A 19015-nucleotide genomic window follows, 5' to 3' on the forward strand; every position below is an offset into this window, starting at 1 on the left:
TAGACTATACTGGCCTCGAACTCACAAAGATCCACCTGGCTCTGCCTCCCGAGTGCTGGGATTAAAGGCGTGCGCCACCACCGCCCGGCTCTCTGTATAGTTTTGGTGCCTGTCCTGGATCTCACTCTGTAGACCAGGCTGGCCTCGAACTCACAGAGATCCGCCTGGCTCTGCCTCCCGAGTGCTGGGATTAAAGGAGTGTGCTACCACCGCCTGGCAGGTCTCTTAAAGAAGTCAGGCCTCTGCTTGCTGCCAGCAGACTGAGTCCACTGGAGAAAAGTGGCTACCAAGAAGCCACATTTGGTTCTGTATTTGTGTGTTCAGAACACTTTCCTAAGCTCTTTCAGGTTTTATGTGGGTGTAGTTGTCCCATGTTGGACATCATTGGTTGGCAGGAGTTTCTGTTCGACCGACAAATCTCAACACCCAACAGTTGCTTCCCAAATTACCATATAGAAGCTTATATTAATTATAACTGCTTGGCCATTAGCTCAGGCTTATTACTGACCAGCTCTTACATTTAAATTAACCCATAATTCTTATCTATGTTTAGCCACATTGCTTGATACCTTTTCTCAGTTTGACATTCTCATCTTGTTTCCTCGGCATCTGGCTGGCAGCTCCTGATTCTGCCTTTCCTCTTCCCAGCATTCTCCTAGTCTGCTCGTCCTGCCTATACATCTGCCTGGCTACTGGCCAATCAATGTTTTATTAAACCAATTCAAGTGACAAATCTTTACAGTGTACAGGAGCATTATCCCACAACACCAGACAGTAGCTTCTGCCTTTCTTTCCCAATAGAGCAGATGCCTTTCTTTCATTTTTGTTAACACCTCTGCAGAGTTGCCCTCAGCCCTCTCCATTCTGATGGTAGTAGACTGCCCACCTAACCCTTCACAGGGCACGTCTACCGATACCACCTGAGCAAGTCATTCATGTCCCAAGGCAGCATCATGCACCACCTACACACTCAAAGGCAGCTTCTTTGCTGAGAGATTCAGGCCACATGTTCTGAAAGGTATAGAAATCTTCCAGTTATTTTTTTCTACTCTTGTAATACTTTTTAAATAGCTGCATCATTGAGATACAAGTTTAAAGCATATGATTCACTGCCTTTCAGTATATTTACAAAGTGAGTCAACATTATTATACCTGGATTTTAAAATATTATCATCACTCCCAAGATAGTATGGACCATTTTCTCTCACTGTAAAATCTGTTTAGCTCTATTTTTTAAAATATGCACATAAAAGGAAAAACAATAATAAGAGAGTGAAAGTCTTTGGTAAATGAGAACACAGAGGACCACATCTGTCATAGCTGTCACAGCTGTGATTCCCTTAACTGCCCTGTGTAGCAACAGCAGTTTAAAGACCAAGTTGTATGCTATGTTATGGTGTGCACTCCTCAGTAAATGTCCAGGGCCACATCTTTGAACATATTCCAGTTTGCTGTGGCTCTCTCTAGTACCACACATGGCTCTCCTGCTGTTTGAGCAGAGATAATTCTACAAATCCCAACCGCCAGTTCTCAAGGGAACCAACTCTGTAGTATGGCCGAGTCGGCACCACATACCCTGAGCATTTCATTTAATAGCTGCTGTGTCTATGTAGAGGAAGCAGAGAAGCTCTTTGTTTTGGTTTCTGTTTTTTTTTTTATTTATTTTTGTTTTTTCTGTTTTGTCTTGTTTTGTTTTGTTTTGTTTTGTTTTTGAGACAGGGTTTCTCTGTGTAGCTTTGTGCCTTTCTTGGAACTCACTCTGTAGCCCAGGCTGGCCTCGAATTCACAGAGACCCGCCTGGTTCTGCCTCCTGAGTGCTGGAATTAAAGGTGTGCGCCACCACTGCCAGGCTGTTTCTGTTTTTTTTAAACAGTGTCTCTCTCTGTAGCCCCAGCTGACCTGAAACTTACTATGTAGACCAGGCTGGCCCCAAACTCACAGAGATTCACCTGACTCTGCCTGCTAGGACTAAAGGTGTGCATCACCATGGTCCACCTAAATGCTTTGTTTTTCATGAACTCAATTTACTGCATGAAGTAATTGCAGTTACATGAACGGCCTGGGTTCTTCATACATTTTCAAAACCAGCAAGTATCTACCATGAGCAGTAACATGTGCTTTGAGCCTCTCTTATGGACCTTCTGAAATCTTCTTGAGCTGCAATTCTCCAGCAGGCTGCATAAGCAGTCAATGCATCCTTACACTTGCCCCTATACACGAAGATTGGAATTTAATTATGATGGGTAGGATCCTAGAAAGATTTTTTTTTTTGCCAAGTTCTAAATTTATTCTACCTTGTAACCAAAGCTGATGATCATTGATCCTGGCTAAGCCAGGATCACATTCCTAGGCTGGATTGTGCAAGGTTGGCATCATCATAGGACAAAAAAGGTAAGTTGAACTGGTGAGTTTATATATAGTGCAAGCTGATTATGGCTGGTTTGGGGTAAGCGGGTTGGTTTTCAGAAGACCTTCTATAAGAAACCAATTATTTCTCTCTAGAGAAATACAGCCTGTAGTGAGCAAGGATGAGGAAGATGGGCAGGAAGCCAGCGCCCTGTGCGGTTCAGCTGCCTCCTCTCCATGGACCAGATCCCCATGGTTGCTTCCGAAGAGGCCTGACCTTTCAAACACCTGGAGCTGTCAAGCACAAAGGGAAGAGGGCAAAGTAGACCAAGATAAGATAAGCACAAACACCAGGAGGAGAAGACCAGAGAAACTGGCTTCTTCTTCAAGCCACTTGCTAAACTTAAGTGTCCACACACACACACACACACACACACACACACATGAACTGCTTCATGAAATATGATCTGATGAATTCATCATCAGGCAATTTCATCACTGTGCAAATATCAGAGCATGCACTTACTCAAAGATGGTAATAGGAACTTTTTAGCTTCATTATAATGTACGGAACATGACCTGCAGATGCAGGCTGTCGTTGACTGAAATGTCATTGTGTGCACATGACTGTAGATATACAGATACAGATCTTTAAATACAGAGCAGTCCCTTTTCCTCTAGTTCTCCTTGAGGCTAGGTACCTGTGGAACAAGGAATTGGCCCAGGAAGGAGTACGAGGTGCTTGGCACAGTGGGACTATAAGCTTGAGGTAAAGGAGCATTACCTCACTGACATACCTGGTGTACTTTTCAGGGATCCTGTAGTAAATAGGAGGTGATGAGGTGTGGCAGGGAGGTCCCTAAGACAGGAAGTACAGCGGACCCATGAATGGCGTGGGCAAGGATTTTCATTGGCAGTAGCAAATCCCTGGCAGCAATAATACTAAATTGACACTTCTTTCGTGACAATGCACAACTAAAGGGGTAAGGGTAGTTTAAGAGCATCCTAAGGGCCAGGGAGGTGTCTCTACAATAAAGGCATTTGCCGCTAAACCTGATAACCTGATGACCCACTTAGTGAAGGAGAGAACTTCCAGCAACTTGTTCTCTGACCTCCACATGCACACATACACACACTGTGGTGCATGTATGCCCTATACACACGCATTCTGTCTCCCTCACACACACATGCACACACACAAACAGAGAGAGAGAGAGAGAGAGAGAGAGAGAGAGAGAGAGAGAGAGAGAGAGAGAGAAGAGAGAGGAGAGTTTTTTTTAAAGATAGTACCTACATTTCTTTGTATCCAGCTCCCCCCTCTTCCCACCCCACCACCGCTAAGTTCACCCCTGAATTATGCCAATAGTTCAATTTGTGCCAACTTGATGAGCCACAGAATTCCCAGATAATCTGGTTAAACACAGTTTCGGACTAAACCTCCGAAACTGTAAGCAAGCCCTCAACTAAATTCTTTTATAAGAGTTATGTTGGTCATGGTGTCTCCTCACAGTAATAGAACACACACACACACACACACACACACACACACACACACACACACACACACACACATGTGCGTGAGCGCGCAGCAGGGGTTTCAGGGAGATTAATCCTATTGGTTCTGTCTCCCAAGAGAACCCTGACGAATGCAGATTTAACTGTACAGGCTGAATGTGCTCCCCCCACTCCTGTTCATGTGTTCCAGTTACAACCTTAATGTGATAGCACTACTTTGGGAAACAATTAGGTCATAAATGTGCAGCTTTCATGAATAGGGCTGGAGCCCTTAAGAGAAGAGACATGAGAGAGAGAGAGAGAGAGAGAGAGAGAGAGAGAGAGAGAGAGAGAGAGAGAGAGAGAGAGAAAGAGAGAGAGAGAGAAAGAGAGATGTTCCATCTCTGCTCTCTGCCATGACAGAACCAAGCAAGATGGCCATCTGGAAACAAGGAAGCAGGCCTGCAGCAGGCACCTGACATCTGTCAGCACCTTCCCTTGGTATTTCTCAACCTCCGGAAAGTGAGAGATAGATTTCTGCTGTTTAAACTCTCTACGATGTTCCGATAGCCTAAACTGAGTGATTCCTTCTGGTCTCCCTGTCCCCAGCTCAATCCCATGCAATCCAGATACCTTCATAGCAAACTTCATCTTGAAAGCTTCTTCTAGAAGGAAACCTTACCCGGATCACACATTGCTCACAGTCCTTTAGTGACCCAAAGGACAAAGGCCACGTTCTCTTCAGAGGAAGCCTCAAGGCCTCACTTGGCCCTGAAGCTTTCTTTGCCTTCCCATGTAGCTTACATGAGCTCCACATGGCGCTGCTTACTCCATGCCAGTTCATGTCTCTGCCTTTTTGAAGGCTCTTGATTCTGCTAGCAATTCCCTTCCCACTTTCCTCCAGCCTTACTCATCCTTTCAAATGTCATCTTTGCTGGAAAGCTAAGTACCCAGCCTCTCAATTCCACTAGCAACCTACTCTCCCTTCTATTGATCTGGCTCATTCTTTTCTAAATATAGGCATTTACAGCTATAAATTTCTTATGTGCACTACTTTAGCTACATCCTATACATTTTGGTATCTTGAGATTTTGTTTTAATTTATCGCAAAGTGGCTTCTAATTTTGTTGGAGATTTATTCTCCATCCACTGGTTATTTAGGAGTGTGCTGTTTAGTTTCCACGTGTAGGAATTTCAATTTTTCCTCTTGCTAATGATCTCAAGTTATGTGTCACCATGGTCAGGAAACATGCTTGACTTCTTTTAAATCTATTGAGGCCCGTTTTATGGTCTAACACATGAGCTGTCCTGGGAAACACTCCTAGTGACCTTGAGAAAAAAGTCTAATTCTGTTGCTGGATAGAACAGAACTCAAGGTCTACTGACTGAGTTGTTATTGACTCTATTTCTTGTTGGTCCGTCTGTCTGGTTGTTCTATCTAGTATTCAAAGGGGGGCTTTGAAATCTTCAGCTATGACTGTTACATTGTCTCATTCACTTTCAATTCTGTCGGGTTTTGCTTGATGTATTTGGGGTTCCTATGATAGGCTGTGTACATGTTTATAAACTTCACATCTTCTTTTTTTCTTTTTTCTATTTTTGGTTTTTTGAGACAGGGTTTCTCTGTGTAGCCCTGGCTGTCCTGGAACTTACTATGTAGACCAGGCTGGCCTCGAACTCACAGAGATCCACCTGCCTCTGCCTCCTGAGTGCTGGGATTAGAGGCATGCGCCACTACATCTTCTTGATAGATTGACACTTTATCCCTATAAAATGGCCTTCTTTGTCCCTTGAAGTATTTTTTGATGTAACATCTGAAACTAGCATAGCCGCTCAAGCTCTCTTTTGATTGCTATTTGCATCTTTTGCCATTCTTTGACTATTGACAATCTGTGTCTCTGAATCTAAAGATGTGTCTTATAGACCTAATATGGTCAGATCATGCCTTTTATGCATCCTGTCAATATCTTTCCTATTAGAGTATTCAACACTACCAGTGTGACTTTGTATAAGCTGAAATTTATGTAGATCAAGTTGGTATATTTTCTATGGGCCTTATGACTTTCATTCCTTTGTTCTTCAGTTGTTTTTTTTCCATGCTTAATCACTGTCTCCTAGCCTATAGTTCTATGAGCTTGTGGGTGAGTTTGCTGTTTTGTTTTTTTTTTTTTTTTTTTTTTTTTTTTTTTTTTTTTTGTGGTACTGGTGACAGGACCTAGAGTTTCCTGCATTGTGCTGGTCTGAAAGAGGAGTTTTACGTATAGGTTCATGTATTTGGTCCCCAGTTGGTAGCATTTTTTGGTTTTTCGAGACAGGGTTTCTCTGTGTAGTTTTGGAGCCTGTCCTGCAACTCACTCTGTAGCCCAGGCTGGCCTCGAACTCACAGAGATCCATCTGCCTCTGCCTCCCGAGTGCTAGGATTAAAGGTGTGCGCCACCATTGCCTAGCTCAGTTGGTAGCATTCTTTGGGGAGGTTATGGAACTTACAGTATGTATAATCTTACTGGAGTAAACACATCACTGGGCGGGGTGAGCTTTAAGAGTTTATACCTTCACCCCACTTCCAGCTCTGTCTCTGCTTTCTGTGTGTTGTTGAAGAAGTGGTCCCTCAGCTTCCTGCTCCCGCTGCCTGCCACCATGCCTCTCCTGTCGTCATAGACTCACCCTCTGGAACTGTAAGCCCAAAATGAACTCTTCTGTAAGTCACTTTTGGTCATAGGTGTTTCATCACAGCACCAAAAAGTAACTAATGTAGACATGCGAGGCGAGTGCTCTACCACTGAGCTAAATCATCAGTCCCCTTTTAACATTCTGTTCTGAGAAGAGTCCTGCTAAGTTCCCAGGCTGGCCTTGAGTTGACTCTTTGTGCTATATACGTTATATTTTCATGTGTTTATGTGCCCGTCAACACAGATGTACATTTTTTTCTCTATCTTACATTGAGATGATCTGTGTCCTACATCAACAGGAAGCTCTGATGGCATGGGGTGTGTCTTCTTTATATCAGTGCTAGAACTGGCAGTATCATTAGAAACTCAATCAATTTTTGTTTGTAAAAGTGAAATGAACACTCACCACTTGGATCTAGAGACCGTTCGCTAGCTCTCTGAATAAGAACACAATTGGTTGCTCTCTGCCCTTCTCTGTTCCAGAGACAGTCACATCTTCTTGTGCAGTGCAGCCTCATGCCTGAGATATGATGGTGAAGGTCAGAGTGAGAGGGTTTGGCCGTATTGAACACCTAGTTACCAGGGCCGCCTTCACGTCCGGCAAAGTGGACATTGTTACCATCAATGACCCCTTCATTGACTTCAACTACATGCTCTGCATGTTCCAGCACGACTCTACCCATGGCAAGTTCAACAGCACAGTCAGGCTGAGAACAGGAAGCTGGTCATCAATGGGAAGGCCATCAGCATCTTCTAGGAGTGAGATCCCGCCAACATCAACTGGGGTGATGCTGGTGCTGAGTATGTTGTGGAGTCTACGGTGTCTTCCCCACCATGGAGATGGCTGGGGCCCACTTGAAGGGTGCAGCCAAAGAGTCATCATCTCTGGTCCTTCTGCTGATGCCCCCATGTTTGAGAGGGTGTAAACCATGAGAAGTACGACAACTTACTCGAGACTGTCAGCAAGTGCCTCCTGCACCACCGACTGCTTAGCCCCTCTGACCAATGCCATCCACAACAACTTTGGCATTGTGGAAGAACTCATGACCACAGTCCATGCCGTCACTGTCACCCAGAAGACTGTGGATGGCCCCTCTGAGAAGCTGTGGCGTGATGGCCGTGGGGCTGCCCAGAACATCATCCCTGAATCCACCAGTGCCGCCAAGGCTGTGGGCAAGGTCATCCCAGAGCTGAACGGGAAGCTCACGGGCATGGCCTTCCATGTTTCTACCCCCAATGTGTCTGTCATGGAACTGACATGCCACCTGCAGAAACCTGTCAAGTATGATGACATCAAGAAGGTGGTGAAGCAGGTGTCAGAGGGCCCACTAAAGGGCATCCTGGGCTACACTGAGGACCAGGCTGTCTCCTGTGACTTCAGTGGTGATACCCACTCTTCTACCTTTAATGCTGGGGCTGGCATTGCTCTCAATGACAACTTTGTGAAGCTCATTTCTTGGTATGACAATGAATATGGCTATAGCAACAGGGTGGTGGACCTCATGCCTCCGTGGCCTCCAAGGAGGAAGAAGCCCTAGACCACCCACCCCAGCAAGGACAGGAAAGCAAGGGAGAAACCCTCAGCTGCTGAGGAGTCCCTTTCCCAACTCAGTCCCTGACACTGAGCATCTCCCTCACAGTTCCCATCCCAGACCCCCAGAATAACAGGAGGGACTTAGGGAGCCCTACTCTCTAGAACACCATCAATAAAGTTCACTGTACCCACAAAAAAAGAGAAAAGAATAAAGAATACAACTGGTCAAACCGACTTTATGTCCTCGTCAATTGTGAAGCTTCCTAGTCCTGTTTAGTGGAGTCGATTAGTAGTTAGGCAACAACATTATTCTTGGGCAGATCCACTTCTTTACCAGCCCTAAGAAGGTACTGATTACATCAACATATTTGATGTGGAGAATCTGCTTCCCAGTATCTGCTTCCCATGCACATGCGGGGGATGAGCTGTTCCCTGGTCTGGTCAGCTAGGCAGAGGGAGGCAGATAGAGGAGTATCATGAGGAGCATTGTTATGAGAATGATGCTTTTAAATGTGTTTACAGGAAGAAGCAAACTAACCCCAGAAACATGGAAAGAGAAGGGCACTGAATAATGACCCTCGGGCAACATTGTCTAATGTCAGTAATGACGGTTCCGTGTCCTCCATTCAAGAACCTCAAAGTGATGAAGCCACATGCAAGGATGGAGCAGCTTCGGATTTAGCCCAGTGTCTTGATCTTACTGGTGCGGAAACACACAACAGCAGTGGAATTAGAATAACTTGCCCACAGTAGCACAGCTATTGAGTGGTTTCAGAATTAGAACTTGAATTCCCAAGACTAGGCCTCCATAACGCACACCGGATGCTGCTGTCCGGTCACCGAGGGACACTTTCTTCCTTTGCTTAGTCTCTAGGAGAAAGGAGTTAGGACTGCCTCTCTAGTCTGCTTCAGATTAACTCACAGCAGCATACATGCCTGACTCTTACAAAATGGTATAATCATTTGTTCCCACACTGGAGTCATTACTTCTGGTGGAGCAGCCTCTGATAGGAACTGGACACGCCAGACAGACGATTTAGTTAGAACATACGTTTTTAACCTATTCCAACCCGTGGCACCTGAGGAGAAACCCTTGTCAGGGCTTCTGGGAAAGGTTTCCTCTTTATTAAATGACCCTTATGTGAAAACGTAGAGTCACCCAAACCTCGGAGTGAGAAGGTCAAATGGAAGTTACTGGAAGCTGGGGAGAGGTGAGAATTGGAGTTAATAGTGTCAGAGTTTCAGTTTTGTAAGAAAATGGTGTAGAGTTGGCCACTGACAGTGTCCACACTGCATTCTGGGTATGGTTAATACTGCTGAAGTACACACTGAGAATGGTCCAGACGGTTTTTATAAGAAAGGAGAAAGATGAGAGCGTAAGACATCCTACTTCCTGTTGCTAGATACAGCTCGGTGAATAGGTTATGTACGTAGTTTGGCAGGCAGCTTTATAACCATGAGGGTAGAAACCTGAAGACGAGGCCAAACGATGAACAAGGAGCTACAGAGAATGCCTGGGACTCACACTCTCATTTTTGGAAATGTAGCAAACATGTAGTAAACTGCAAGCATACACCATTATGAAAGGTCACAGATAAAACACCCTTGTGTAACTAACAAAAAAGGTCTGCACATGCTCAGTACATATATAACTGTCCCGAATTTTCTGACCCACTCTTGATCAAATCTACAGATTGTCTGTCCATGGATCCCGAAGGCTATGCTAAGTGACTCCATGTTAAATCTTGGCAGTTGAGGGCGCTGGAGAGGCACTACCCGCAGAACTGTCCTTCGTTCTAAAGGGCTTCTCTCAACCATCGGACCCACACCCAGATCTCTAGCGCCAGGTTTGTCCGGCCTCTTCCCGGGTGCTCCTCCTCCTCCTCCTCACACCTCTGTTGAGTCACCTCTTCATCGGTGATCTTCCCTGGCGTTCCAGGGTGGAGTTGAGGTACATCAGGGATTTCCAGCATGCTCTGCCATCTGCGCACCACCTCAACTTCTCTGCTACTCTGAACCAGGACCCTTCTCCACCGTGTGCATCTCAAGGTGCACATTGCAGCCCTGGGCTGGTCGGAGGGAGGTCTGGAGTTTCTGATTGAACCTTAATTAATATGCCTTTTCCTCCTCATCTTTGGAGGCTTTCGTTTTGTTTCATAGGGAGTTGTTAGTTGTTTTTCTTTCTCCTTTGTGGAGTTTCTGACGTTACTATTTCCATCTGATTAGCTGGGCCAATTGACTGTAGCTCCTTACAAACTCAAACATCAGTTATTCTAAATTTTGCTATTTCGAGATTTTATTTTATTTTTTTTTAAACTTGCTATGTAAACCAGCTGCTTGCAACTCAGAGATCCCTCTGCCTTCCCCAGTCCTAGCACTGGGATTAAGGGCTGGCGACCACACCCATCCAATTTCACCTTTTTAAGCAGCCTGTTCTTGAGGCTTTCTGACTTGTCTGCACAGACTGGCTGTCCTGCATTCTCCGTGCTTGTGGGCGACTCACACCTGGGGTCTGCCTCCAGCGGCATGCTGGGACTCTTTGTGTGGATCATTCACTCATGTACACCCACATTTTATCTTTGTTTTGTTTGAGACAGGGTCACATATAGGCCAGACTGGCTTGAACTCCTGATCTTCCTGACTCTACCTCTCAAGTGCAGAGATTACAGGTATGTGCCACCATACCTGACACTTAATTTTTTAAAATATATATTTTATCTATTTTTTTGCAGTTATATACTTTTACAAATATCCTTTGAAGTTGGGAATGGTTGGCACATGCTTATAATCCCAGCATGTGGGAAGCTGAGGCAGGAGAATTGAAGCCACCCTGGGCTACAGTCACTAAACAAAGAAAGAAAGAAAAAAGCTCGTTTCACTTTGGGCTTGGAGAGGAGCCAAAGGTAGACAGGTGTTCATTCTGCTGTCTACCCCAGGAATCCTATGTGTATTCTTTTGAAATCTACTTTTTATTTTTGTTTTTCAGTGCTGGGGATAGAATTCAGTGCCTCCACATATGCTAGGGAAGTGTTCCACCACTGAGTTATACCCTCCGTCCTAAAAATCTACTTTTGATTTTTAATTTAATAGTGTGTCAATCATACATATTCTTTTGTGATCTCTCTCTCTCTCTCTCTCTCTCTCTCTCTCTCTCTCTCTCTCTCTGTTTTGAGACAGTCTTACTAGATAGCCTATGCTGGCCTCAAACTCATGACCCTCTGGCCTCTAAAGTCCTGGGGTCATAGGTGTGCACTACCAGGCCCATCTTATTACAATGTTTTCTTAAATTACTTCCACATTTTAAAAGGCCTTTGCTAGTTTATACTGAGGATATAATGGAATTCATTTAATCTGTACCCTTTTTTAAAAAATCTAGGTTGATTACATTTGCTGGCTCTTGAGAATTTTATAAAGGTCATGGGTAGGCCTGCATAGATGGAGGTGCCCTCCCAGGACCCTGCCAGAAGTAACTCAGAGGCAGCTTGTCACATATACAGCACAGTTCACTCCCAAGGGCTTCTGAAGAATCCATAAACAACTGGAATTACTTGCTTTGATGCCCCACCCAGCTGTCTAGGACAGAGCATCCAAAGCCCAGCTAAGCAGCAGTGGACCCAAGGAAATGCAAAGCTCATTATTTTAAACTTTGTGTGTGTTTGTGTGTGTGTGTGTGTGTGTGTGTGTGTGTGTGTGTGTGTGTGTGTGTGAACACACGTATGCATGATGTGTTTGTGGACACATGTACTGTGACATGTCTGGAGGTCAGAAGACAATTTTGTGGACTTGGTTCTCTCCTCGCTTTTGTGTGGGTTCTGGGAATTGAACTCAGATCATCAAGCTTGCAGCAACAGCCATTCCACACAGAGCCATCTTTGGCCCTTTCCTTTCTTTCTCTTGCATTTTACATCTAATTTTGCTTTTGATCTATGAAATAAATCCGTCACAGGTTTCTTTTGCTCACGAGGAAATAGTGTGTGAAAATGAAGTTCTGCCTTGAATTCCTTTCCGTCACTGTAACACACAGTGTTTCTGTGTTCCTCCGCAGAGCTGAGCTGGCTCCATCCGGGATCATGTGGGTGTTACATGATGCTTCACTCTCAGGCTCCGGCTTGTCGCATGAAGGAAGGCGACTCTGTACGCCTCAGGTTATAAAACGTGCCCAACAGTGATGTAACGGCGCAGAACTAAATGGGGGATACTCAACGAGATGTTGAGCGCTGGAGAAACTTACACAGAAACTGCAAACAATTTTGACCCTTCAAGTCTTGGCCCTCCTCCGCTCGCAAACACAGACAGGCAATTCACAAGTAAATGAAAACTTTTCAACAGCCTATAGTTGGTAGTCATGAAAGGGGGGGGGGGGACCCACACCCAGAAGTCAAACACTGCACACAGAGCCTTTCCTTGTCCTTGTCAGAGCTCAAAGAAGGTCACCCAACAACATAAGCCTTTGGGGTTGAGAGCAGCAGGGACCAGGGCGGTTCGGGACAGAGTTCCTTTCATGAACTGGAGTGAAGACTGAGCTTATTCATGGGGTCTAGGGGGCAGTTGAACATCACACTCTCCAGGGCTCCATCTACAATCCTGGAAGAGGCTGGGCCCTGAGGGCTGGCTCACCCTCCGGAGGACAATGTGGGGTGTGGGTCTGAAACCAACATCCACCATGGGAGGTGCCAAGATGGGCGCTCTGATCCTGAGTCTCTGTGGCTGCTCTTGAGACATTTCCGAGCTGATGACCGCTTTCGAGGACTCCGGTCCAGCAGGAGCTAGATATGGATCCCAGAGTCTCAACACAACCTTCTCACGTCACTCACTCACTCACTCACGGAACAATCGCACACACGTGCCAGCTGCGTGGTTCCAATAGAGGAGAGGTTAGGAGAGAGAGTCTGCCAGGTGGGAGGGAATGGGGCAGGCAGGGTGCTCAGGAAGGGAGAGAGGGAAGTGCTTTCCAAAGACACTTTCATTTACGTCCTGCGTGCATGACTCAGAAAATGCCAGTTTCTGTGTTAGATCATATTTCATCACACTAAAATTTTCTTTGCTTTCTTTCTTTTTTTTTTGCTGTGTGATGGGGGAGCATATGCCCATGTGTGTGCATGTAGCAGTCAGAGGTTAGTGTTGGGTGTCTGCCTCTCTTTACCTTATTTTTTGAGACAGTCTCTCCTTGAACATGGAGTTCAGTGATTGGCTAGGCTGGCCAGTGAGTTCTGGTATCTACCTATCTCTGCCCCCCCCCCCCCCACACACACATCAAGCTTTTCATGTGGGTGCTGGGGATTTGAACCCAGGTCCTAATGCTGGGACAACCAGCAGTTCATCCACAGAGCCATCTCCCCAGCCATGTTCTTATTTTCTTATCCCTTGGGATCAAGAGGGGACACGCAGTTAGCACAATCCCCTCAGAAGGCCCTGTGTGAGCAGACTGTGGCAGCCACACTGCAGCACCAGAGTGCCACTCACTGTCTGGTGAAACTGTCCTTCTGTGTTTATTGAGCGTCTACAGACAGCAGGCCACAGGGCTGTGCCTTGTTGTGCCCTGGGTCCTTGTTCTCAGAACCCACAGGGCAGTGGGATCCTCATAATAGGCTACTTGCATTTCAGACAGAGGACAGTTTTAAAATAAGGATGTCCTCTGCAACATTTTCGTTTACTAGATCCGGCAAGCCTACCCAGGACATTGTTAAGAATACAAGGTATGAGGCTGAGGATGTCCCTCAGTTGGCAGAATGTTAGCCGAACACACAGAAAACGCTGGGTGGTAGGCCTGGCACTGCATGAACAGGCCATTCAGGGCACGGTGGTGCTTCCTGCAGTCCCTGACCTCGGGAGAGCGACAGCTTCACTGACCCCCCATGTCTGTCTTGTCACTCATGGCTTCTCACCTTAATTATCCTGAAGCTGTTTCTGCATTTATGTGTTCTCAGCAGCCTTTCCCAGGACAACGGAAGCTCCTGAAGGGCAAAGTCCCCCATCACTCACTGTCCTAATTCCTAGCAAGGATGCTGACTATGTATTAGACAAACGACCGTTCCTGGGCCAGACAGGAGGGTGTGACTGTCAGGCAAGGCTTCACAGGATGCGACACTGGAGTAAGACCTTAAAGAAAATCAGTGTTGGTTGAGAAGACAGAGCCATGGGAAGGCGATTCCAGGCCCTGGAGTTGTGGTGGAATGGGAGAGCAGAGGGCCTATGTTCACAGAAGTGTCAGGATGTGTTAGGGGAGCGGAGGGAGCTTGGCCATGCAGGTTCCTGTGTGCCTTCCCCAGAGGAGAGAATCGAGGAAGGCCTTGAGGAGGGTATTGAAGCTTGGGGTTTCCCCGGGAAAGCAGCCTGGAGTCCTTTCCTGTAGCAGTAAGACAGTCTAGGTGAGAAAAGCTGAGGGTCATGTGAACTGGTTAGAACTCTTGATTGTGAAAAGTTGGAATGGTCCAGACCTCTGTCCACTGTTGTCTGACCTAACAGCTCCAAGAAACAGTTCTGAATGTTTTAACAGACTTAACCATTAGCTTCCACCAACCCCAATGCTAAGAATGCCCTGAGAGAGTGTCTGTAACCCATAGCACAGATTTCCTGTTTTTCTGTAACCCATCTATGAGCATCCCACCAATGTGTTTTTAAAAAAATGCCTTGACTTGGGACTGCCTTTTGTTCTGTAATCATAAAAACTCCATGAAGTCATGGTCATGTTGAAATGTAGTATTTGGGACAGCCTGAATTCACATGCCTGGGCCATGGCAATTATGTTTAGCTCCAGAATAAACTATCTCTGTTCCCTTTGAGATGAGAGTGGTACGTTGAATTGAGAGTCTGAACCAGGCAGGGGATGGTGTTTCTCAGGGGGAGGACATTGTGGTATTTAAGATAGAGAGCCCGTGGGACTACAGACTGCAGAGTGCCAGAAGAAAAGATGGTCATTCCTGCCTCAGTTGAGGGGGAGAGAGTGATGTGCCAGCAGAGTCCCAAGGTGGTCAAGGGCAGTGTTGTGGGCAGGCACAGGACCATGGGCAGGGAGGAAGTAGCTGTAAGCAGAGCAAACACACATCCATATGGTGGGTATACAGTAAAAGCCTGCTCTGTACTCCCCTCCCTAGCAGGGAGGGGCCAGGGGCCATAGGTTAGAAAGGTCTTTGTTAATTGGGTAATGTAAGTAAAATGGATCCATCTATTGGGCCATGTGGTGGTTTGAAAGAGAATGGTCCCCATAGGCTCGTAGATTTGGATGCTTAATCATCAGGTAGTGGAACTGTTTGAGAAGGATTAGAAGGATTAGGAGGGGTGGCCTTGTTGGAATAGGTGTGGCCTTGTTGGAGGAAGTGTGTCATTGGGTGTAGGATCTGAGGTTTCAAAAACCCATGCCAGACCCAGCTTCTCTCTCTCTCTCTCTCTCTCTCTCTCCTCTCTCCTCTCTCTCCTCTCTCTCTCTCTCTCTCTCTCTCTCTCTCTCTCTCTCTCTCTCTCTCTCCACTGCCTGTGGATCAGATGTGAAGCTCTCAGCTACTGCTCTAGCACTGTGCCAGCTGCCTGTCCCCACACTCCCCACCATGATGATAATGGACTAACCCTATGAAACTATAAGCAATCCCCCAATTAAATACTTTCTTTTATAAGTTGCCTTGGTCATGGTGTCTCTTAACAGCAATAGAACAGTGACTAAGACAGGCCCATCAGTTCTCCTCTGTGACCAGAAGAGAATTTGCACTGCTTATGATCTTGGGGAGTCATAAGGCAGACTCAACTCTTTCCAAGTGTGATGAGGTCCAAGGACTGAAAAGCGAGGATTCAAGGCTGGGTGGTGAGTTGAGAGTGTCCCATAGGACAGCAGTCACTTGACAGCTACCTGGACAGAGGCTGAGAAAATAAGTTTATGAATGCCTGCTTTGTGACAGGACGTGCCTTGCTCTTAGGAAGTCTCCTCCAGCTGTCTGTCCTTTCCGTTGAGGCTCAGAAAGTGAAGGTCAGAGCTCACAAGGACAGTCAGGTTTGTTTGGGTTGTATGCTATTTTTCTTTTTTTTTTTTTTTCTTTTTTTTTTTTTGGTTTTTCGAGACAGGATTTCTCTGTGTAGTTTTGGTGCCCGTCCTGGATCTCACTCTGTGGACCAGGCTGGCCTCGAACTCAAAGAGATCTACCTGGCTCTGCCTCCCGAGTGCTGGGATTAAAGGCATGAACCACCACTGCCTGGCACTGTTTTTCTTTTTTTAAAAATGTGTGTGTGGTGGTAACCCAATTACTAGATTGCTTTCCTAGCATGTGCAAGACCCCAGTACCATATACACCAGGTGTGGTGGTACACTTCTGTAATCTCAGCATTTGGGAAGTGGAGGCAGGAGGATCAGAAATCAGAAGAAGTGCAAGATCATCTTTAGCTACATGATATGAGACAAGCTTGGGCTATATGAGGTCCTGTCCAAAAAAAAAATTCAAACAAAAATTTGTTTCAAATAGACTACAAATATGAAATATCAAAATTGATTGCATATAGGAAAGTTAACCTTCTGGTGCAAATGATATGCATTTCATACACATGGACTCCTGTAAATGTCACTTCAGGCAGATAAGAACAATTCCAGGGCCCCAAACAATCTCCTATGCTCACACTTTCGGCTCATCTTAGAGCTTCATGTAAGTGGGGCCCTCAGCATGTCCCCTCAAATCTAGTTTCCATTCCATCCACACTGTGAGAAACCCACCCAGCCAGCTGCTGCGTGCTGCTGCACTGTAGTATCTTTTGCATTGCTGAGCAGTGCTGCATTCTATGTCTCCACATGTTTAACCGCTTTCCTACGGTGCACACTTGGGTTGACTCCAGTTTGAATTGAGAACTTTCCCATGGGACTGGAGAGATGGCTCATCGATTAAGAGTACTTACTGGCTGCTCTTCAAGAGGACCTGGTTCGATTCCCAGCACCCACATGGTGGCTCACAACTTTCTGTAACTCCAGATCCAGAGCATCTGCTGCCCGGTTCTGGCGTTTTCAGGAACCATGAATGAACATGTAGGCGAAACACCCGTACACATAAAATCAAAGCAATAAAAATGAAAGAAATAAAGAAGTTACCCTTAGGCCTAGCTGGGGTGAGGTTCAGATCGCCTTCCATTTCTTCTACTGCCCTGTTCTCTCTTCTTTCTTTCTTTGCGGGTAACCTCACTGCCCGGATTCTCTCTTCTTTCTTTGCAGGTATCCTCAACCACAACCTCTGCCTTTTCATTTGTCGGCAAGCACAGGCTTCCACTCCCTAAGTTCATACACATGGCTGCTTTGGAGAAAAGGTGTCTTCAGTATGGCAGACAAATCCCAAACAGACACTGAATTAATATTGATTGGGTAACTGAATGAACCATTACTTTGTGTTTTAACATCTTTGAATCACGTGTCCATTCACCCTTCTCCCGAAACAGAGGCCCAGTGTCTAAATTTGCTTTCCTCTTAACTATTGACACTTATTCTCTCAAGAGCCGGAGTCTTTATTGGAACCCAGTGACCTTTGCTGAGGATTCCTGGAGCATTAGAGAGATATAATGCAGTATATGGAGATCTAAACATGACGGGGCCTTAGAGGGAAGAAAAGGCTTCCCTTTAAAGCCTGTAGAGAAGCTAGCTTCATTAAGAGTAAGAATGAGGAGATGGAGGGATGCTCAGTGGTTAGAGCACGCACGGCTCTTACAGAGAAGCCGAGTTCGGTTCCCAGTACCCATGTTGGGTGTCTCACAACCTGTAACTCCAGCTCCAGGTAGAACTGACAGCTCTGGCCTCCAAAGGCTCCATGTACATGCCTGCACACAAAATTAAAAATAATAGAAGTGCATCTTTTAAGAATATGAATGAAAGAGAGAGGGGGAGGGAGAGAGAGGGGGGGTAGAGGGGGGGAGAGAGAGAAAGCGAGAGGGGGGGGGAGAGAGAGAGGTAGTTGTGACTGAGAAGGATGATGGGGGTGGGGAGCGGCAGAGCCTCTTTAGGAAGTAGCCTTTATATTATGTTCTGGGGCAACACCCCTAAGAAGTCTCCTCTGGACCAATCCCAAGAACAAAGGAAAAAAAATTCTGAAATTATAACCTTTTAGGAGCGGCAAGAAGTTTCATACCACGTGATTGAGCTCAACATAGCATACATGGCAAGTGTGGAAAACCCAGATATTACAAATTAAGAGCTGTCAAGTCACAGCGTAGATTGTTTCTTAACTCTGTCCCAGAGAGAGTTGCAGGGAGGCGTGGCCTGATCCAGGCTGTGGGATTTGACCTAAAGGTACAGACCAGTGTTCTAACATAATTCTCCTCTTTGAGAGGTTGAGGCAGGAGGATTGACAGTTCAAAGTTTGCCTGGGCTACCTGAGATCTTGTCTCAACAACGATTAAAAAAAAACCTCAAGTAAACAAGCAAGTAGCCTTAGGTGAAAACAATTATGCTGTCTTTATTTTGATGCCAGAGAAAGATTTAGGCAGGGATGGCGTGTGTGTGTGTGTGTGTGTGTGTGTGTGTGTGTGTGTGTGTGTGTGTGTGTGTGTGCTGGGGCAGTGGCTCTGCTTCATGGTGTGTGTGTGTGGGGGATATGTATTAAGGAAGGTAAGACAGGAGCTTGCTAGGCATTTGTTTTCTTGGAAACTGTGGCTTGCCAAGGCTGGTGTATAGACTCTGGGGCCAATGGCTTTGCGTGGTGTGTGCTTTACTGTATTGTTCAACCCCAGGTGGACTTCTTATACCTAAGTGGCTGTGATGGAAGACAGCTATTTACATCTCCCGAGCCTTTCTTTCCTCATCTGTCCCAGGCATGGCACCTTCTTATGGAAGCTCAGTCACAATGTTGGAGGAAATACAAGGCCTAGAATGAGAGCTGACAAAAACGTGCGAGGAATTAGATGGAGTTGGGAATGAGGCAAATGCTCGGGTCTCTCCAGACCCCTTCTAGTCCTGAGGGTAGAATTCAGGGCTACTTCCTTCTAGGCAACTTGTGGTCAGGGAGAGAGCACAGAA

At 46.0% G+C, this 19015-nt stretch overlaps 1 pseudogene; it reads left to right on the plus strand.

The window, feature by feature from the left end:
- Positions 1–6998: 6998 nt before the first annotated feature.
- On the plus strand, positions 6999–8122 carry LOC128109430 (glyceraldehyde-3-phosphate dehydrogenase-like; annotated as a pseudogene).
- The last annotated feature ends 10893 nt before the right edge of the window (positions 8123–19015 follow it).

Source organism: Peromyscus californicus, unplaced genomic scaffold, assembly GCF_007827085.1.
Source record: "Peromyscus californicus insignis strain IS unplaced genomic scaffold, ASM782708v3 Scaffold_14__1_contigs__length_90479793_seg_2, whole genome shotgun sequence".
Lineage (NCBI taxonomy): Eukaryota > Metazoa > Chordata > Mammalia > Rodentia > Cricetidae > Peromyscus > Peromyscus californicus.